The following is a 23,196-nucleotide window of genomic DNA, read 5'->3' as shown; positions in this document are numbered from 1 at the left end:
CGCGCGTGCGTGCGCGTGCTAGCCTGACTTTGTGTCCTTACCTACCCCACCAGTTATCCAACAGAGGAGAGCGGACCTTGTATTGTTTCTCCTGGGTGGAATTTGGTTCAAAAAATGTAAACTAAATATTACGATAAATTTTATAAATAATCGACAAGAACGCCAAAGAAGAAGAGAGAACTACAATGGACATGTTATTCCATGGACTCCTGCGCTTATATGCATGAACTATCTTTCCTTTGTCTTTCACTTATCTGCTTGGATTCGGACCTAAGAGGATGTTCTTGTGTAAGTTGTACTTAAAACCCGAAAAATATAATGGTTATAATGTCAAAAGAAATTGTGAATGTGGTCAATCAATTGGTAGTCTGATACCTGGATTTTCTTAAGTAGATATGGGCCTTAAAGAATTTTCATCATTAGGCGCCATCTTAGAAAAATCTTTAACATTTTTCTTTTAGCTCATCTACGAGATGTGCCGTCGGTTAGGTCAATTAACCTCATTTCAGATCCCACGAGACCGGAGGCTGCTACCAATAATTTAACAATTTTACTTACAGATTTTCTTTATATCACGAGATGACATCCCAGGCAGAAAAGGTCTGGTCACAGGATTCCAGTTCCATTACAGGATTTCAATTGTAGATGCTACTCTTGTTATCTTATATTGGGGACTCGAGACGAAACCACGATTACATCGAACAGACTTGGCAAATATTCTCTGGTGCAATAAGCACACGACATCTCACGAGCCTGGAATAATATCTCTAAAGTCGGGGCCGGACGGAGTGGCCGAGCGGTTCTAGGCGCTACAGTCTGGAACCGCGCGATCGCTACGGTCGCAGGTTCGAATCCTGCCTCGGGCATAGATGTGTGTGATGTCCTTACATTAGTTAGGTTTAAGTAGTTCTAAGTTGTAGGGGGCTGATGACCTCAGAAGTCCCATAGTGCTCAGAGCCATTTGAACCATTTCTTGTAGTGTTGGGTAAATAAGAAAAGGACAATTAATTATTGACAATTACGTAACTACCCTGACAACTGAGCTAGTTTACTAAGTGTTTATACACGTCGGGCTAAATTGAACAACATATTACACCGTTAACAACATTCCTACATTAGTTATTTCTTTTATGCTGAGCCATTGCATCTGTAGTGGCGTAGCAAGACAGCCGAGCCACTCGGAGGTAGCCGAAAGGCACGCGTTAAGCTCACGCAGATTGGCGTGAGGTCTGGAAGAACGTAAAGTAATTATCCTATAAAAAAAAGAACGTAGTTCTTGGAATTCTTAACTTTAATCCACAATTGGAGAACATCGCTCTTGTTTAGACATTATTACACTGAATATAAACTGGTAATGGCGCCTTGCTAGGTCGTAGCAAATGACGTAGCTGAAGGCTAAGCTAACAATCGTCTCGGCAAATGAGAGCGTATTGGTCAGTGAACCATCGCTAGCAAAGTCGGCTGTACAACTGGGGCGAGTGCTAGGAAGTCTCTCTAGACCTGCCGTGTGGTGGCGCTCGGTCTGCAATCACTGACAGTGGCGACACGCGGGTCCGACGTATACCAATGGACCGCGGCCGATTTAAAGGCTACCACCTAGCAAGTGTGGTGTCTGGCGGTGACACCACAGCATCAATGTGTGTTTCTTTTTTATATAAGTCACAGCTCATATTAATTCTATTACATTACAATGATAGCAGAGAGTCAATTTTTATTTTATTACATTACAACCTACAGTTTATCGTGGAATCAGAACCACGTGTCATTTCTGGCCGATCCTAAACTCGTCAACAGGTGAAGCTAGGTTAAAACGCCGACAGGAAAATCCAAGGTCCGACCGGCATTCCATCCCGTGACCTCTTGTTTTCCAGTCAAGCGTTTTTCGCTATATCACCAGGCCCGACTGAACAAATGTAAAACGTATCCCACACACGGTTTAGAGCAGGGGTCTCCAAACTACGGCCCGCGAGGGCCAGCAAACCGGCCCGCGTTAGCTGGACGGTCATCCCCGGTATCCGGCCCGCCAAATATTTGAGGTGGTACCCATACTGCCAACAATTGAGTTCCGAGGCCTATCGCGACCAATACACCGCGACATTGGCTCTGCTACTCGCTACAAGACTGCGTAACTAAACTTATTGTTGCGCCGCTTGAAATAACAATGCGTTAATATACTCTACCTCTGTTACGTCTTGCAGCAATAGTGTTGCTAACAACGATTTTGAGATTTCGTTAACTTTGCAGGACGCTTTCGTGAAGAATGTGCAGTGACATACTTTTTTGTCGATGAAATTCGCCAGAATAAAATACGCCAGAATTTCCGTCAGGTACGTCCACCAATCAAAATTATGTACGTAATTACAGAAAAGTCGTAGTTCGTTTCAGTGCTAGCTATTCCCACAACCTTAGATTTCTGAGATTACATCTTTCCTTTAGCCTTACATTACGGTGATCGTGAAGTGCTAGGGTGTTTCAATCCCACTATGTAGATCTTGGCCCCTATGACTTCGTGGAGGAGTCAATGTGACCCGCGGACTAAAAAAATTTGCAGACCCCTGGTTTAGAGGAACTGTGGACTACGTAAAACAAGACGACCCGACGGAGTTTTGGTGCGAGTAGACGGTGCAAAACCGTTGCGCCATCTTCCTCCGCGACCTGCAGATTTACACGAGGTCGGTCCGAAGTGTGCCACAGCTTCACCCTTCCCGTCTAGGCTGGCGACTCCCACGTGAGGAGCAAGGCCACTCCCGAAGGCCGACGGCTCGGACGCTGCGGTGGCGAAAAGAGGGCGCCTTGCGTCACCGCACCAGGGACAGAGCGCGGCAGCAGAGCCAGCGCCGCCCGCCTGCTCTCGGCCGCTCGTCTCCAGTTACGCACGCCGAGGTGTGCGCTCTCGGCTTTCCACGCCGCACGCAAACTCTGCCAAAAACAGGTCCACTGCGGCGAGACCTCCATCCGAGGTTGCAGCACCTCGTGTAACCGCGAGAGCAGCGGTCGGGGTTACACAATAAATACGGGGAGTGCAGACTGGTCTTCAGTAGCGTTCCCCCAGGATGAACACAACTAGCTTTAGAAATTTACACTACTGGCCATTAAAATTGCTACTCCAAGAAGAAATGCACATGACATACGGGTATTCATTGGACAAATATACAACTGACATGTGATTATATTTTCACGCAATTTGGGAGCATAGATCCTCAGAAATCAGTACCCAGAACAACCACCTCTGGCCGTAATAACGGCCTTGATACACCTGGGCATTGAGTCAGAGCTTGGATGGCGTGTACAGGTACAGCTGCCTATGCAGCTTCAACGCGATACCATAGTTCATTAAGAGTAGTGACTGGCGAATTGTGACGAGCCAGTTGCTCGGCCACCATTCACCAGACGTTTTCTCTTGCTGAGAGATCTAGAGAACGTGCTGGCCAGGGCAACAGTCGAACATTTTCTGTATCCAGAAACGCCCATACAGTACCTGCAACATGCCGTCGTGCATTATCCTGCTGAAATGTAGGGTTTCGCAGAGATCTAATGACGGGTAGAGTCACGGGTCGTAACACATCTGAAATGTAGCGTCCACTCTTCAAATTGCCGTCAATGGAAACAAGAGGTGACCGAGACGTGTAACCAACGGCAGCCCATACCGTCACGCCGGGTGATACGCCAGTATGGCGATGACGAATACACGCTTCAAATGTGCGTTCACCGCGATGTCGCCAAACACGGATGCGACTATCATGATGCTGTGAACAGAACATGGATTCATCCGAGAAAATGACGTTTTCCTATTCGTCGTTTGAGTACACCATCGCAGGCGCTCCTGTCCGTGATGCAGCGTCAAGGGTAACCGCAGCCATGGTCTCCGAGCTGATAGTCACTGCTGCTGCAAACGTCGTCGAACTGTTTGTGCATATGGTTGTCGTCTTGCAAACGTCCCCATGTGTTGACTCAGGGATAGAGAATGTGGCTGCACGATCCGTTACATCCATGCGGATAAGATGCCTGTCATCTCGACTGCTAGTGATACGAGGCCGTTGGGATCCAGCACGGCGTTCCGTATTACCCTCCTGAACCCACCGATTCCATATTCTGCTAACAGTCATTGGATCTCGACCAATGCGAGCAGCAATGTCGCGATATGATAAACCGCAATCGCGGTAGGGTGCAATCCCACCTTTACCAAAGACATAAACGTGACGGTACGCATTTCTCCTCCTCACACGAGGCATCACAACAACGTTTCAACAGGCAACGCCGGTCAACTGCTGTTTGTGTATGAGAAATCGGATGGAAACTTTCCCCATGTCAGCACGTTTTAGGTGTCGCCACCGACGCCAACCTTGTGTGAATGCTCTGAAAAGGTAATCATTTGCATATCACACCATCTTCTTCCCGTCGGTTAAATTTCGCGTCTGTAGCACGTCATCTTCGTGGTGTAGCAATTTTAATGGCCAGTAGTGTAGAAACATCGTGAATGAACATTTTTTTTGCTGCTGTGAGGAGGCTATAGATAGCTCTATCGCAGATACAACTACAAGAGAGAGCACAGGTTAACATATGATTCCTTAAGAGGGGAAGAAGACCATTCAGTACTTGTAAGGGCAACAGGTTGACTGACTGTTCTTATAACATGAGCTAACATGCCTTTGGTGTGTTGGTAATGCGAACCAAAGAAGACGAAGTAAGTGTTGCATATTGACATCATTATGCCCTTTGTAGCGAAGCGACTCGTATCACGTAATAAAAGCAAGTTTTCCACTTCCGGCTGTATACAATCAGATTCCTTTCAGAGTATGCTGATAAACACTCGAGTGCCGAAAGTCATGGTATACCTCCTAATATGATTTGCCCTGTTTATTGGAGCAAGTTGACGTGGCATGGAAACAAGTCGTTGGGAGCAGACCGAGTGGTCCTTCTCCGCCTATATCGCGCCTTAGTGCGCTCGAAATTGGACTGTGGAAGCATAGTTTACTCCTTTGCTCGGCCGTCTATTCTTCGGCGTCTCCACTCTGTCCACCACCGTGGACTGCGTTTAGCGTCTGGAGCTTTTTTTACACCAGCCCCGTGAAAAGCCTTTATGCTGAGACTGCTGAACCTCCGCTGTCCAATCGGCGAGTTGTCCCCCGCTGTCCAATCGGCGAGTTGTCCCGAGTCGTTACGCTAGCCATCTGTCCTCCATGCCTGCTAATCCGGCCCATGACCTTTTTTTTTCCGACGCCTCCTTGGATTTAGGGTATGCAGGCCGCCCTTCCTCTCTACTGCCACCGGGAGTCCGCTTCCGTCAACTGCTACATTCTCTTTCCTTCCACTTTCCTTTAACTATCTTGACAACTCCCCAGTTACAGCACCACCTTGGCTTCGCCCCCAGACCTGCCTGCTCCTTGACCTTTGTCAGCTTCCCAAGGATGGTACCCCTTGTCTCGTCTATCGTCGGGCGTTTGCTGCTCGATGCGCACAAATGAACGATGCCACGTTTGTTTACACTGACGGCTCAAAAACATCATTTGGTGGTGGGAGTACCCATATTGTTGGCGACACCCCTAATACATTCCGGCTTCCCGACTAGTGTTCGGTTTTTTAATGCGGAGCTTTACGCTGTTCTTCAGGCTGTCCAATACATTCGTCGCCATTAGCGGATACAGTATATTATATGCTCAGATTCGCTCAGCTCTCTCCTCAGACTCCAAGCTCTTTACCCTGTCCACCCTCTGATCCACCGGATTGAGGACTGCCTCCACTTACTCCACTTGGGTGTGGGGGGGGGGGTGTCTCTGTGGCATTCCTCTGGATCCCAGGACAAGTTTGTATCCGTGGAAACAAGGTAGACCAAGGTAGACGATAAAGCGGCCAAGGCTGCGGTCTCTTCTTCAGCCAACTATTCGCATTATTCCCTTCGCCGATCTACGGAATGTTTTATGTCGTCGTGTTGCTCTTTTATGGCACGCACATTGGTCTACACTTCCCAATAATAAATTGGGGACGTGAAAGCTCTTCCCTGTGTTGGACGTGACCCTCCCGAGCTCGTCGTCGGGAGGAGTTAATTTGGCTAGGCTCCAGATAGGGCACTGTCTTTTTAGCCATTGACATCTAAGTGGTGACCCTCCCCGGCTTTGTCCCCTCTGCTCTCAACTGTGGGCGGTGAGGGACCTTTTACTTGAGTGCACTTATTTTACTCCGCTACGCGCCCGTTTACAGCTGTCGCCCGATTGATCTTCCATTTTAGCAGATGACATGCGCTCAGTCGATCGCGTCCTCGAGTTTATCAGTGTCAGTGGGATGATGTCGGTCATTTGAAGCTCTTTTTGGGGAAAACAACCCCCCTTCTATAGTGGTTTTCTAACGTTTCCTTCTGTTTTTTAGTTTTCCCATGATTTGAGTTTCGCGCCCATTGCTGTTGATTTCCAATTCGGTTTTTTTACCCTTCCCTAAGCCACAGAAAGGGCGCTAATGATAGTTTACTGCTTCGTAAGAAGTCCGACGTCTGCTAGACGCAACATTTTTCCATTTTTGTTCTTCACCCAGACAAGTTTCAACATCGATGTGTCTTCAGTGGGTCTTTACCTATTTCTGTAAAATTACTTACAGACACTTTTGATTCTTTGTTAGGTCTAAGAACTATACAATGTGTATTTTTATTTTGCTGTGATTGTTCACATTAAACTGCATTAATTTTAGAGACGGGAGTGTGGCTGTATTTATCCGGTTTTCTTCCCCTTCTTGGCAGCATACCACCCGCCTTCATCTCTAAGGTTAATGCAGTTTCTTTTGAGTAACCACGCAGATATGGGCAATGTTATAGTTTTTAAGTCTAAAATAGAAAACCGGCCACTAGTTTTGTATACTCCACTATTTTACAGAAATTAAGAGCGACCCACTAAAGAGGAAATGCGTACTGAAGAATGAAAGTTTAAAGTCGCAAGACTCAGCGGATCCTGAAGCACTTGTCAAGATGTCCGACGCAGGTATCGTCGAAACGTCGGGAACGAAATTTCAGGGACCGAGACCATACAATACGGAAGATTCACCAGCAAGTAAGGTAGCCGACCGTGAAAGCCTTCACTGCGTGATCAAAAAAGGAAAGAACCTGCATTAAAAAAAACCTGCATTTTTAAAAAAAACCTGCATTTTACAAAAAACCTGCATTTTACAAAAAACCTGCATTTTACAAAAAACCTGCATTTTACAAAAAACCTGCATATTTTAAAAAACCTGCATATTTTAAAAAACCTGCATATTTTAAAAAACCTACATTTAAAAAAAACCTACATTTAAAAAAAAACCTACATTTAAAAAAAAACCTACATTTAAAAAAAAACCTACATTTAAAAAAAAACCTACATTTAAAAAAAAACCTGCATTTTAAAAAAAACCTGCATTTTAAAAAAAACCTGCATTTTAAAAAAAACCTGCATTTTAAAAAAAACCTGCATTTTAAAAAAAACCTGCATTTTAAAAAAAACCTGCATATTTAAAAAAAAACCGCATATTTAAAAAAAAACCGCATATTTAAAAAAACCCGCATATTTAAAAAAACCCGCATATTTAAAAAAACCCGCATATTTAAAAAAAACCGCATATTTAAAAAAACCCGCATATTTAAAAAAACCCGCATATTTAAAAAAACCTGCATATTTAAAAAAACCTGCATTTAAAAAAACCTGCATTTAAAAAAACCTGCATTTAAAAAAACCTGCATTTAAAAAAACCTGCATTTAAAAAAACCTGCATTTAAAAAAACCTGCATTTAAAAAAACCTGCATTTAAAAAAACCTGCATTTAAAAAAACCTGCATTTAAAAAAACCTGCATTTAAAAAAACCTGCATTTAAAAAAACCTGCATTTAAAAAAACCTGCATTTAAAAAAACCTGCATTTAAAAAACCTGCATTTAAAAAAACCTGCATTTAAAAAACCTGCATTTAAAAAACCTGCATTTAAAAAAACCTGCATTTAAAAAAACCTGCATTTAAAAAAACCTGCATTTAAAAAAACCTGCATTTAAAAAAACCTGCATTTAAAAAAACCTGCATTTAAAAAACCTGCATTTAAAAAAACCTGCATTTAAAAAAACCTGCATTTAAAAAACCTGCATTTAAAAAACCTGCATTTAAAAAACCTGCATTTAAAAAACCTGCATTTAAAAAACCTGCATTTAAAAAACCTGCATTTAAAAAACCTGCATTTAAAAAACCTGCATTTAAAAAACCTGCATTTAAAAAACCTGCATTTAAAAAACCTGCATTTAAAAAACCTGCATTTAAAAAACCTGCATTTAAAAAACCTGCATTTAAAAAACCTGCATTTAAAAAACCTGCATTTAAAAAACCTGCATTTAAAAAACCTGCATTTAAAAAACCTGCATTTAAAAAACCTGCATTTAAAAAACCTGCATTTAAAAAACCTGCATTTAAAAAACCTGCATTTAAAAAACCTGCATTTAAAAAACCTGCATTTAAAAAACCTGCATTTAAAAAACCTGCATTTAAAAAACCTGCATTTAAAAAACCTGCATTTAAAAAACCTGCATTTAAAAAACCTGCATTTAAAAAACTTTACACCTTCTGAACAATAAAACCCACAAGTGCCTAAGAAGACCTTTGTCAATGACTAAAAAAACACCATAGCTATACATTTATAAACGAAAAAAAGGAAAACACAAACTACTTATGTACAAAGTCTAAACCGTTACTTAACTTAGTGGTGTAACCTTCACCTCACACCGGTCTATGTTCGATGGGCCATGACCCGCCATCAACTGCAGCTACAAATGGTCATTAACCAACGATTGTTGACGCGCTGCGATGTTGAAGGTTCTTAAAGAAAACTGTGTTTTGCAAAGGCAAAATTTTTCAAAACCTAAATTTGATTCGCAACCTAAATTTGATTCGCAAATACGAAGTGGCAACATGAGCTTCGACCCCAGAAAGAGGGACAGGTCAACATAACTTAACTGCTCTCACGAAGTAAAGTTCTACAGTCTTTGTTTCCAGCAAAATGGTAACAGGGAGCGACAACATTTAGACACACAAATACTCGTTCAAAATTCGTCGCTTAAAAATTTATACGAGAGTTAAAAGTAACCTATAATCAATCTAAACAAGTAACAATGATAAAAGTAAAAAAAAAGTGTGTTCACAATGGTTGCTGACCGTCTAAAGAAGACAAACGGGAATTTCTTAAGCCCAAAGGCAAAAAGATTACGACGGTTCTGACACTTTGGTAACGATCTTAAAGAAACCGATATCCCAGAGAACAAAAGCATCGATAGGAGTGAATTTAAACAAGTTGTGAGAAAGTACCAGAATTTTAAGTTACGAGGAGAACTCAAACGGCGATGGGGGCCTCTGTTAGAAGGCACTGAACGGTGGACTCAACAGGTACTTGCAGGTTATCAAAGCTCGCAGACGGACATGAGCTAAAGAAAAAATGAAAAAGATATATTGATTGTGTACTCTTAGTCCACAGTGCCTCAGTTCGAATGTAAAAACCAAATCCAGTCAGTTTAGTGAGAGTCAGTGCTGTTTTCAAGTCCGCACTAAAACAGTCATATCCATTACTTACATCATCTTCGTTTGTCTTCAGATTAATAAATAGCACCTTTAGTACTTTTTGAAAGAACACATTCACTTCTATGAAATCAATACGAATATTTTAGTGTAGCCTATCTTACCTAGCTACATACAGGGAGACAATTATTGAACTATACGAAGAAAACGTAAATTAGTTACAATATAAGGCGTGCACACACTTTATTCAACATGTAAACGTCACTACAGATATTCAGATTTAGGTTATGACATGTTCGATATGCTTGCCATCATTGGCGATGATGTGGTGCAGGCGAATAGCGAAATTCTGCATGACCCGCTGAAGTGTCTAAACACCACTGCTGTCGATGACCTCCTGAATGGTTCTTTTCAGCTCAGCAATGGTTTTTGGGTTATTGCTTGTCTTTAATATAGCCCCACAGAAAGGAGTCGCACATGTTCAGACCCGGAGAATATAGCAGCCAATCGCGGCCCTTGCCAGTGGCCTCTGGGTACCCCAGAGGTAGAACGCAGTCCCCAAAGTGCTCCTCCAACACATCAAACACTCTCCAGCTTCGAAGGGGTCGAGCTCCGTCTTGCATGAACAAGATCTTGTCGAAATTATGGTCACTGTGTATAATGGGGATTGAAACGCCCTGCTAAACCCGCAGGACAGGTAGGTGGAACTGTGGAAAGGGGCCAAAATGAGCAGCTGTCAGTTACACCCGAACACATATAACTTTATTTATTTGACCAAGCACTACAGCACAAATTCTTGAACTTCGTTATCGGCTGAATACGCCACACTATATTATGCCTTAAGGGCACAACCACTTCAATTTTTTAAAAAAAGCTAAAAGCCATTAACTCAAAATTCAGACGCCAAAAAGAATCTTTAGAAGGCAGAAGGCCTCACGTTACGTATGTTCTATAATTTGGCTTAAGGCCCAAAAATCTAACACTTGAAAAGCAACAACCTTCATTTAAAGACGACTAAAGGCCGATGATTTAAGACTCAAGGTCAAATTAAATTAAAAAAAACACAAGGCAGAAGGCCTTATCTTCAATTAGGCTGAAGGCCCCAAACAATCTAACACTTGACAAGCAAGGAACTTTAATTTTAAAACGGCTGAAGGCCGATGACTTAAAACACCACTAAAAACAATTCAACTTTAATTCAAAACCATCGGCTATGAGCAATACAAATACACACAACAGAAAATAAGAAAAAAGCAGTGCAGCTAACGGCGCTCAGAAGTTTCGGGGGTCGGCCAGCACTTTAAATACTAACGTTCACGTAAGTGAGACAGGCAGCCGGCCCAACCATTCTCGATCCGACGACAACCCAACCAACACAGTCAACGGACCCACCGACAAGGTAACTTGACCTCCACTCTGCCAGCAACACGTAAAAGGCATGGACGCCCACAACCAAGCATACACTAAGCTGTCAAACTACACACCGTGCTGGACAGCGACAAAATAAGGAGATGACACGGCCTGAATTTACGTCAACGGCCAGGGCAGGTAACCGGAACGTTAACGGCCACAAGATAGACAATTCCGCTGGTGCACTTCAATTGCAAATAACCAAATACAGTTAGACCCTACCGGACGGTGGCTAAACCGTCGCCAACTCGCACAAACACGTTGTTGTTCACGAGAATGTCCCAACAGCCAACATCGAGAAACGGCCGGCACAATGTGAACAGTCTCGACTTGCTGATAAATTAAATCCAAACTCAACCTTCGTGTCCAGGGTCGGTGAGGCAGGGACCTGGTAGCAATGGGAACGAACAGCCCCTCACACTTCGACACTGCGTAGAGAGCACCAGCGGGCCAGGCCAAACTACGCCCCACGGAGATTTCCTCGCTGCTCCACGCCAACCGACCGACTGCCACAAATCAGCACGGAGTCAGCACTAAAATAACTGAGCAGTCGACATCATCAGAAGCTACACACAGTTTCACGAACACTTGCACAAGGACTAGACAACACTAAAGACAGTGACTGTGCAATAACAAGCACGAACCACGAGTCGGCACACGCAGGTAACCCTCAAGCGATCGCCGGCCTATATACACGTCATCCAACAAGACGACCGACCGACCACCAACCAAGGTGGTCCGCATTCAACTGATATACAGGTTGATTCAAAAAGAATACCACAACTTTAGGAACTTAAAACTCTGCAACGACAAAAGGCAGAGCTAAGCACTATCTGTCGGTGAATTAAGGGAGCTATAAAGTTTCATTTAGTTGTACATTTGTTCGCTTGAGGCGCTGTTGACTAGGCGTCAGCGTCAGTTGATGCTAAGATGGCGACCGCTCAACAGAAAGCTTTTTATGTTATTGAGTAAGGCAGAAGTGAATCGACGACAGTTGTTCAGCGTGCATTTCGAACGAAGTATGGTGTTAAACCTCCTGATAGGTGGTGTATTAAACGTTGGTATAAACAGTTTACAGAGAATGGGTGTTTGTGCAAAGGGAAAAGTTCTGGACGGCCGAGAACGAGTGATGAAAATGTAGCACGCATCCAGCAAGCATTTGTTCGCAGCCCAGGAAAATCGACTCGCAGAGCTAGCAGAGAGCTGCAAATTCCACAATCAACTGTATGGAGAGTCCTACGAAAAAGGTTAGTTATGAAACCTTATCGTCTGAAATTGGTTCAAGCACTGTCTGCAGCTGATAAGATTAAAAGAATCGATTTCTGTGATTTTATCCTTGCTCAAATGGAAACAGATGAATCTTTCGTTTCAAAGATTGTGTTTAGTGATGAAGCAACTTTCCACACTAACGGGAAAGTCAACCGTCACAATGTCTGTATATGGGGCACTGAGAATCCGCGGGAAACAGCTCAGTATGAACGTAACTCGCCTAAGGTGAACGTTTTCTGTGCCATTTCAGCCAATAAAGTTTTTGGTCCCTTTTTCTTCGAAGGTGCTACTGTAACTGGACTACAGTATCTGGAGATGTTAGAGAATTGGCTGTTCCCTCAGCTCGAACAAGAAGCACAACAATTCATATTTCAGCAGGATGGAGCGCCACCACATTGGCACTCATCTGTCCGTAACTACCTGAACGCCAACTACCTGAGGCGATGGATCGGCCGCCAGGCAGCCCGTGACAGAGCACTTCATCACTGGCCTCCAAGAAGCCCTGATCTTACCCCCTGCGATTTTTTCTTATGGGGGTATGTTAAGGATATGGTGTTTCGGCCACATCTCCCAGGCACCACTGATGATTTGAAACGAGAAATAACAGCAGCTATCCAAACTGTTACGCCTGATATGCTACAGAGCGTGTGGAACGAGTTAGAGTATCGGGTTGATATTGCTCGAGTGTCTGGAGGGGGCCATATTGAACATCTCTGAACTTTTTTTTGAGTGAAAAAAAAAACCTTTTTAAATACTCTTTGTAATGATGTATAACAGAAGGTTATATTATGTTTCTTTCATTAAATACACATTTTTAAAGTTGTGGTATTCTTTTTGAATCACCCTGTATATCGGCAACCGTCGGGCGAGTCATGGCCGTCCGGACCTCGCTGCAGCCCCGCCCCGACTGAACTTCTGCCGCGTACTAACAACGGAACCTCCCCATCGCACCCCCCTCAGATTTAGTTATAAGTTTGCACAGTGGATAGGCCTTGAAAAACTGAACACAGATCAATCGAGAAAACAGGAAGAAGTTGTGTGGAACTATGAAAAAAAGTAAACGAAATATACAAACTGAGCAGTCCATGCTAAAGATATCCAATATTAAGGAAAATGTAAACCGAGGAGCGCCGCGGTCCCGTGGTTAGCGTGAGCAGCTGCGGCGCTATAGTCCCTTTGTTCAAGTCTGCCCTCGAGTGAAATGTTTACTTTTTATATTTTCGCAAAGCTATGATCTGTTCTTTCGTTCATTGACGTCTCTGTCCACTGTAATAAGTTTAGGGTCTGTGTTTTGCGACCGCACCGCAAAACCGTGCAATTAGTAGACGAAAGGACGTGCCTCTCCAATGGGAACCAAAAACATTTGATCGCAAGGTCATAGGTTAACCGATTCCTCCACAGGAAAACACGTCTGTTATATTCTATACGACACTGGTGACTGCATGTGCGTCACATGACAGGAATATGTAGTCGACCCACCTAACTTGTACACCTGGCGAATGGGTTAAAAGATTCTTCTACCTTGCCCGATTTAGGTTTTCTTATGGACATGGTAATCACTCCCAAAAAAGTGATGAAAACATAGTTTGTCACATAAACTGGAACAAATGAATGCAACAGTTTCACAGTCGCACAGGTTTCCCTGCGCTCAGTCAAAACATATGTTTTTACCGTTTTCAAATTTTTCCGTGTGTAGACCGTCAAATCCTGCATATGTCCAAGCAAATCTGAACATGTCCTGGAATTTTGGAGAGCGAAGCTGATTTTATGTGAGTGCCTGAACTTTGATAATTGTCTAAAAAAAAAATTTCTCACTCCAGGAAAGACTTGAACCAAGGACCTCTAGCTCCGCAGTTCCTCGTGCTAACCACGGGACCACGGTGCTACTGTACGCTAAGTACCCTTGATGTTGCCCATCTTGCACATGAACTATTCATTTTGTATATTTTGTTTATTTTTTTCTTAGTTCCACACAATTTCTTCCGGTTTTCTCGATTGATCAGTGTTCAGTTTTTCAAGGCCTATCCATTGTGCCAACTTATAACTAAATCTGAGGGGGGTGCAATGGGGAGGTTCCCTTGTAAGTCGAACACTGCCAGGTCCGAACTGCACTGCTAGCGCCTCCCAACTCACTGGCAGATCCGAACCAACTCCAAACAGACTACAACCGGGAAATAATAGCAGTCAGCAAAGATAATACGCCAGAGCTTATATCGATAAGGGCCGCTGCTGCCGCTCACGGGCAGGCAAGGCGGCAACTCTGTGACCAGTAAGGTTGGTTGGTTTGGGGAAGGAGACCAGACGGCGTGGTCATCGGTCTCATCGGATTAGGGAAGGACGGGGAAGGAAGACTGTGACCAGTAATTAAATTAACATGACGAGGTGGTAGTACAGTAAAAGCAAGATGTGAAATGAGATATGGCATGAATATGAGCCACGCACGGCTCAGGGATGAAATCATCTTCCAAAATCTTCACGTGCCGTTCGGCAGACACCGCGCCATCAGGGAATATCGCACCGGTTATTCCGTGACTGGACATTGCACACCACACAATTACTCGTCGAGGTGAAAAGACTTCTCGATCGCTAAATGAAGATTTTCAGTCCCCCAAATGGGCCAATTTTGCTCATTGACGAACCCATCCAAGTGGAACTGGGCTTCTTCGCTAGACCAAACCATATTAATTGCGATCGTACCTCGGACCAACCGTGTAGTTTGAACCTCCTAACCCAAACCATTCAGAAGTTACGACGATTTTATTTTATGCAGTTCTATAATTGTCACTCTACAGACGCTCTTATATCGCAGCGCCTCTCTCTTGTTTTCTCCCAGTTTCTGCAGTTTTCCGCATGACAAGTACACTACTGGTCATTAAAATTGCTACAGATCCGAAATTAAACCGGCAGGAAGAAGATGCTGTGATATGCAAATGATTAGCTTTTCAGAGCATTCACACAAGGTTGGCGCCGGTGGCGACACCTACAATGTGCTGACAAGTGGAAAGTTTCCAACCGATTTCTCATACACAAACAGCAGCTGACAGGCGTTGCCTGGTCAAACGTTGTTGTGATGCCTCGTGTAAGGAGGAGAAACGCGTACCATCACGTTTCCGACTTTGATAAAGGTCGGCTTGTAGCCCATCGCGATTGCAATTTATCGTATCCCGACAATGCTGCTCCCGTTGGTCGAGATCCAATGACTGTTAGCAGAATATGGAATCGGTGGGTTCAGGAGGGTAATACGGAACGCCGTGGTGAATCCCAACGGCCTCGTATCACTAGCAATCGAGATGACAGGCATCTTATCCGCATAACTGCAATGGATTGTGCAGCCACGTCTCGATCCCTGAGTCAACGGATCGGGACGTTTGCAAGACGACAACCATCAGCACGAACAGTTCGACGACGTTTGCAGCAGCATGGACTATCAGCTCGGAGACCATGGCTGCGGTTACCCTTGACGCTGCGTCACAGACAGGAGCGCCTGCGATTGTGTACTCCACGACGAACCGGGTGCACGAATGGCAAAACGTCATTTTTTCGGATGAATCTAGGTTCTGTTTACAGCAACATGGTGGTCGCATCCGTGTTTGGCGACATCGCGGAGAACGCACATTGGAAGCGTGTATTCGTCATCGCCATACTGGCCTATCACCCAGCGTGATGGTATGGGGTGCCATTGGTTACACGTCTCGGTCACCTCTTGTTCGCATTGACGGCACTTTCAACAGTGGACGTTACATTTCAGATGTGTTACGACCCGTGACTCTACCCTTCATTCGATCTCTGCGAAACCCTACGTTTCAGCAGGATAATGCACGACCGCATGTTGCAGGTCCTGTACGGGCGTTTCTGGATACAGAAAATGTTCGACTGCTGCCCTGGCCAGCACGTTCTCCAGATCTCTCGCCAATTGAAAACGCCTGGTCAATGGTGGCCGAGCAACTGGCTCGTCACAATACGCCAGTCACTACTCCTGATGAACTGTGCTATCTGTTGAAGCTGCATGGGCAGCTGTACCTGTACACGCCATCCAAGCTGTGTTTGACTCAATGCCCAGGCGTATCAAGGCCGTTATTACGGCCAGAGGTGGTTGCTCTGGGTACAGATTTCTCAGGATCTATGCACCCAAATTGCGTGAAAATGTAATCACATGTCAGTTCTAGTATAATAAATTTGTCCAATGAATACCCGTTTATCATCTGCATTTCTTCTTGGTGCAGCAATTTTAATGGCCAGTAGTGTATTATCGTATGGCTATTAGGAGTAATTGGGGTAATTTAAAATGGTACGAAGAGAGCTGTTTGGGAAATTTATTCACACAAGCGGTATACAGATACTAAACCAATCCACAACGTGTGTTCCATTGAGTGGTGTAAATACCTGAAGGCCGAAGGGGAAGATAACTTACACTCTCTCTCACACCAAAATACTATATCAAACGTTGTTGTGCGTGCCATGAAACTTGTGTTCACCGAGTCTTGCCCATCCATGATTGTTAAAAAAATGTCTGAAAGGCAGAACACAAAAGGCCACAACGAGTCTAAACAATGTTGTATGGTCAATGATACCAGCAAAAAAATGTTCTTGTTGGAAGGTCATTCTTCGAACTTTGTGTTTCTGACGCTGCTCTTACTTTTAATGATGGCTATTCTGGGAGACTACAGATTTTGGACAATCTTGGAATTCATAAAAGTTAAAACACCACTAAAAGTGTGATGGATTTGGATCAACTGTGAATCATGAAGGCAGCAAATAATATGTCAAAAGAAGCCAGATCAAAGGAAAGGAGGCAGCACTGGGTGATGAAGGAGATGAGGACTAACAGACAGGAAGATTCCAACACGTTGTGTGTTTGTCAGCTTGCTGTGAATTACTTTTTTTCTTTAAAACGCAATTTTCTCAAAATGACATTTTTCAGTACAAAATGCCCTGTTTCTTAGAAACTTCTAAATTTACACCTATGAATTACTTACCACGTTCTTCAGATAGTACGAACATATTGTAAGTCTATTTTAGTAGCACTTACTCTAATACTTAAAATTCAAGAAATTAAAATTGTGAAAATTTACACAAAACATATGGTTAGGGGAAAAATCTTAACTTTTTTCCTAAGTGTCATTTTAAAGCGATTGTACAGCAATACACTCAGAAACATGAGAGAAAACGTGGTAAAAATCTCTTATTTATAAACTAAACAGTTCCTGAGGAAACGGAGAATTTATTTAGCCAATTTAGCACCGTCGAGACATCGTGGTAGGAGACCACTTAGCTGTCATATTACCTCCCGCTAGTGTCTCCCGTAAGTCTTTCGAACTCTTTTCTAGCGCTCTTACAGGGATCCAGAACACACTTTGAATGAGGGATGCAAAGGAATGGAACCTGAACAGCTTCCGGTACCGAAACGTGGAACGTTGGTGATAGATGTCATTGCGGGTAACTTCAGTAACGACTGATGCTCTTACATTGTTGTAGCGCTTCACTGTTCACTTCAACGTGAGCAATTTTGCCTGCTATAGAAACTATAGTGAACCTCTGAAATCACCTTAAGACATTGCTTCGATGCGTTCTGTTGTCCCTTTAAACTGGCAACAACTTACTGTGATTCGATGGTGTTGAATTAGCAACGGTTTGCAGAGGAGGATTTTTTTCACTGCGCACTGACGTACGTGGCACGCAGTCACACTGAACGAACATAGCAGCTCACCTGAAACAAGAGGAAACAAAAATTAGGCAATGTCGAGCGGTAAAGGGCCACAGTTTCTACTCACATATTTTTCTCAAATGTTATCAAGTATCAAGCTACATTCGATGGTACGTTATATATACTGACCGATATTTGTAATAGCACTCTACAGTTTGCAGTACCAGTAAGGATATATTCTGTTTTAGGAACTAAATTCTTTCGTAATAGGTCAAATATGTAAGTTTGCTTCATTCGTCACGGCACAGTTTCACTGATGGGGACATTGTCAGATATTACGATGTGGACCCAACAAGCTCCACTATATTATACCATCGTACGTACTGCCATAAGGGAGAACCACTTCTAAACGTAAAGAAGGTTCATGAACATTACCCAGAAATACAATTGCAGCAGAAATAGGCCTAGATAATAGCAGATCATACTGCGTATCTACTTGCACCGCGTGTGATGGAACATGTTTTTCAGCCAGATATGTAATAATGCTGCCATTCAAAAATACATAATTATTGGTTCCGCTTAAACCTTTAACGATTGGGACTAAGAAAAATTGTGTGGAAACAGACCGTTTAGGTTTTGCAGACGGCGTAGCCTTGATGACAGACTGTTTTGGAAACAACACAACAAATTGATGTCCCGAAAGAAGCAGGAAAACAAAATTTCTGGCAAACACTTTTCGAAGAAACCGGAAGTAACGTCAGACATTACGTGCACTAAAACCCAGTTAAACAGGGGATACGGAATAATTTAATGTGTGAATAGTTTCAAGCAACTGAAGGGAATAGATTTGAGCCAACCGGCTAGACAAAGAAACATTAAAAGCAACAGCCACAAGAATTTAAATGGCTTTTCAAACCACACTAAACATTAAGAACAAAAAGTGTTTTTCAATAGATACCAACATTCCTCCTTACAAGTCCAATAAAACCAATGTGTCCGTATCAGAGTCCTATCCTCTCAAATATGGCATGATGGGAATTGGTATGCGCATGCATGGTTTCGTTTAGCTACGACACCCACTTTCATTTGGATCGTCAATAAACAAAAATCGATCTTTTGGGGGATGAGAATCCGCATTTCGCGATCGAGAAGTCTCTTCACCCTCAAAGGGTGACTATGTGGTGGGCAATGTGACTACCGAATGGTATGTGAAGGTTTTGGAAGATGATTTCATTCACATTATCCAAAGATGTGGTTCATGCAAGACGGAGCTCGACCCCATAAAAGCTGGAGAGTGTTTGATGTCTTGGAGGAGCACTTTGGGGTTCGCATTCTGCCTCTGGGGTACCCAGAGGTCACTGGCATAGCCCTCGATTGGCCGCCATATCCTCCGGATCTGAAAGCGTGTGACTCCTTTTTGTGGGGCTATATTAGAGACGAAGTGTACAACGATAATCACCAAAACCAATGCTGAGCTGAAAACAGCCATGGATGAGGTCATCGACAGCATCGATGTTCCGACACTTCAGTGGGTCACGCAGAATTCACTCTTCATCTGCGCCACGTCATCGCCAATGATGGCCGGCAAAGCGAACAAGTCATAACCTAAATCCGAATATATGCAGTGACGTTTATTCAACATGTAAAAGTGTGTGACGCCGTCGCTTGTACCTAATTTACGTTGTTTTTCATATAGTTCAATAACTGTCCACTGTATCTAAATTAACAATGAAGTGTTATTTTGTATCTGCTATATGAATGTGTTTCAAAAGCTACGGGTAGATAATTGAATATTGGTGAAGGTCTATAAGTACCATATAGATAGAACGTGAGAACAGTGTACAATAAGCAGACTTGGGTGTGACAGCCATACGCATACAGACGTAAGTATTGAGAACTATATATAAAGACGAAAACAGTGACATTTATAGGCTGAGCCATTCATATTCTGCTGAGTAGCACGTTGGAATATAGGCATTCTAATTACTAAGATCCGCAGCTCGTGGTCTCGCGGTAGCGTTCTCGCTTCCCGACCACGGGGTCCCGGGTTCGATTCCCGGCGGGATCAGGGATTTTAACCTGCCTCGAGATAACTGGGTGTTATTGTGTCGTCTTAATCACCTTGCCTAGTACGGCGGTGCGGGTCTCCCGCATCGTCCCCTACGCTCTGTTACGGAGTATGGGACTTCATCATCATCATCATCGTCATCATCAATTACCAAGAGCAGTATCTGGATGTCGGGACTGTTCAGGAACTCATAGTATTTTGTACGTTGCTCCATCGTTGGATGATAACAAGGGTTGGAGACTACTTGGCAACTGATGACGTCCTTGTAAGAACGTTGATGTGATACTTGTTCCGAGGACACTGTAGGAACATATGGTTTGGATCTACTTCCTTTCCGCAAACACATAGTGGGTTCGCGGATCGGTTCAGCCGATGTGTTTGTTGAACTTCCAACGATTAAATTTCAGCCGTGCTGTAACTGTCGTGAAGTACCTCAATGTTTGTGTCTTATTATACTATAGTATTGTTGAAATCGTGGGATAAATTGGTGCGTAGTGACTGCCTTTGATATTAGATATCCTCGACAATTCCTCTTGCCACTCTAGTGACCTCAATGTCGACGGGACGTTAAATCCTATTCTCTTACCGGCCCGATCACAGGCGCTTTCTGAGCATGGGGATCAAACCTGTGAGAGGGAGTTTATTACATTTGAGAGCTCCATGTCTCTACACGGAACTCTTAAATATGATGAACTTGCTTTGCTAGGATAGATACTGGTTCATTCCAGGTTTCCCAGAGTGGCCTTTCATTCATACCATTCGATGATACCATAGTTCCGCTGCACCCGAAATACAACGCTGAAATTGCTGCAACTCTGTCATACTGATTGTAAGCTTACTGCGGTAATTAGATGACCGACAAACGAAATACGCAGGGTGTCCCAAAATACTGTATACACTCTTTGAAACAGAATCTCTCTTTAATTAAAGGAGACAGAAATATAAATTTTATGGGTAATAATTTAGAAGGCGGTGAAAAACACACCAATGCTTTCTTTTGTTTCGGGGTTGTCAGCAAACATGGCGTTATCGCTTGAACAATGGCAATGGGTGCTGAAGTGTTACTGGGAAACAGAGATTGTGATTGCGGTGCGGCGACGTTGGAGAGTTTAATTTGGAACACCACCACCGACAAGAATGACAATTACAAGAATCAGAGATAAGTTTCAAGTTGAAGGAACGGTGCACGATATGGAGAAGAGACATGGCGGACGAAAGAGAAGTTCAAAAGACAATGGGAGTGTTGTAGCAATCAAGGCATACACACGATCCCCGAAGAAATCGGTGAGGGACTGCTCTCGTGAGACTAGGATCTGCAGAAGCTGTGTTCATAGAATTTTACGGTCTCAGAACTTTTTAAGCCTTACATTCCAATACTTCTCTATGCTCTTTATGAGGACAGGCGAAGCGAGTTTTTTGAGTGGTTCATTAACAGATGTGGAGAAGAGCAACGTTTCGAAGATCGAATTGTTTGGTCATATGAAGCGACGTTTAAACTTGATGGAACAATTAACCGCCATGACTGCGTATACTGGGTCAAGGAGAATCCATACGTAACCGAGCAGAAGCATGTTAATCTACCAGGAGTAACAGTCTGGTGCGGTCTGTCTTCTACAGGGTTAATTGGCCGTACTTCTTTGACAACACTGTCACGGGCGACTCGTACTTGCAAATGTTGGAAATGATAACGCCTGGTGTTAGCGTTGGGTTTGGAAAAGAAGATTATTACTTTCAACAGGATGGGGCGCCACCTCACTTTCACCTGGATGTGAGGGCACTTCTCAGTCGTACGTTCCCAGCCCGATGGATAGGACGAAGAGGGGGTGTGGAGTATCCCGTTCGATCTCCAGATTTAACTCCTCTAGACTACTTTCTGTGGGGTTCTCTCAGTAACACAGTTACGCTGCGAGACCACACACACTGGATGATCTTAGAGAGCAAATTGAGCAAGCCTGTGATGCTATTCCGTTGGAAACAAAGTTGGCATGTCGCTCAGTCGTAAGTCGTTGTCGACGGTGTATTGCGATTGACGGACACGATTTTGAACATTTACCACCTTAAGTTGAACCATGAGGCACCTAACAACACTAAAACTGCATTTTTAACCCCCTTTCATTAAAGAGACGTTCAGTTTCAAAGAGTGTATACATGATTTTGGGACACCCTGTATAGAAATTAATAATAAGAATATTTATGGTAATGAATGTAGCATTGCGTCATTATCAGTTTCATTAACAGCATTGTTTTCGTTTGGCTTCGGTTTACTGAACCCTACTACCTACATCTTTGTACAAATAAAAAATCATGTATACAGAGAGATCACAACACAAACAGTTTGAACAATGATTTTAGAATTATTTTACTATTTCCACATTGGTTCAAAACTTTGAGCTAAGGAACCTTGACATAACAATTATAGGCAAAATAGCACATAAAAAAGAAATGAATAGAGATTGGGAACATATAGCTGGAGATTACAGAGTGTGTGTAACCACAGACAGAATACCATTTCTCGTACTCCCGTGTTCCTATCTCGTATAAAAGAAACAAAGGCTTTGTGTATTTGAGGATGCTGACGTCGACATGAAACAGGAGCACTTATTGGAAGCGCCAACTTCTAGTTCACAAGGTTAGGCAATAAGCGGTTTTGCTGTGCTTCTAAAAAACTGCAGGAAAACAGCAAGTCGTTTGCATTTTCACCTTTCTTGTGACAGTCGCAGAAAGGATTATCCTTTATGCCTATACGATGTAAGTGGGAAGGTGTTCAGATATTGTTGGTACACACATTTTGGACACCAAGGCTTCCTTCTAATTACTTGTTGGGTCACAGCGTAGTGCTGACATTTATGGAAGATTGAAACGCACTCTGAGGACGGCAGACTGTCTTTCATTACAGTTTCAGAAACGCGGGCCGCCGCCTCCAGCTGGTCATTGTAGACCAATCCTGCATGATATGGGACCCATAGAAAGAGATCAGTTATTTACCAGTGACGTTCGTATAATATCCACTGTCTGACTACTCACTTCACTGTTCCATTTCGGGTTATCGATAGCCTGCAATACATTTTCGAGCCTGACAGCAACAGCAGTTTCTAGAGGCCCATATGACGACCAAATCAGAGGACCACTAGAATCGCTTCCGCAGTAAAAACTGGGCAGTATGGGGCAGACGAAATTGCTTAGAATATCTCAGCTTGGGGACAACAAATGCACGTCCTGCTTTCTGAAGTCTCTTGCTATCCAGAGCCATCAGTATACGCATGAACGAAGTGCGGCCAAGAGTAATGGAAGCACTAA

General features: G+C 43.5%; 1 protein-coding gene across 1 annotated transcript in view; it reads right to left on the bottom strand.

The window, feature by feature from the left end:
* The window catches only part of LOC126251657 (lysophosphatidylcholine acyltransferase), a 735,574-nt gene that overhangs the window by 548,186 nt on the left and 164,192 nt on the right, over window positions 1–23,196 (bottom strand). The gene's annotated exons all lie outside the window — the stretch shown is intronic.

This window comes from Schistocerca nitens, chromosome 4 (assembly GCF_023898315.1).
Source record: "Schistocerca nitens isolate TAMUIC-IGC-003100 chromosome 4, iqSchNite1.1, whole genome shotgun sequence".
Classification (NCBI taxonomy): domain Eukaryota; kingdom Metazoa; phylum Arthropoda; class Insecta; order Orthoptera; family Acrididae; genus Schistocerca; species Schistocerca nitens.
The sequence above is the reverse complement of the archived record's forward strand: the minus strand, read 5'-3'. Positions and strand labels throughout refer to the sequence as shown.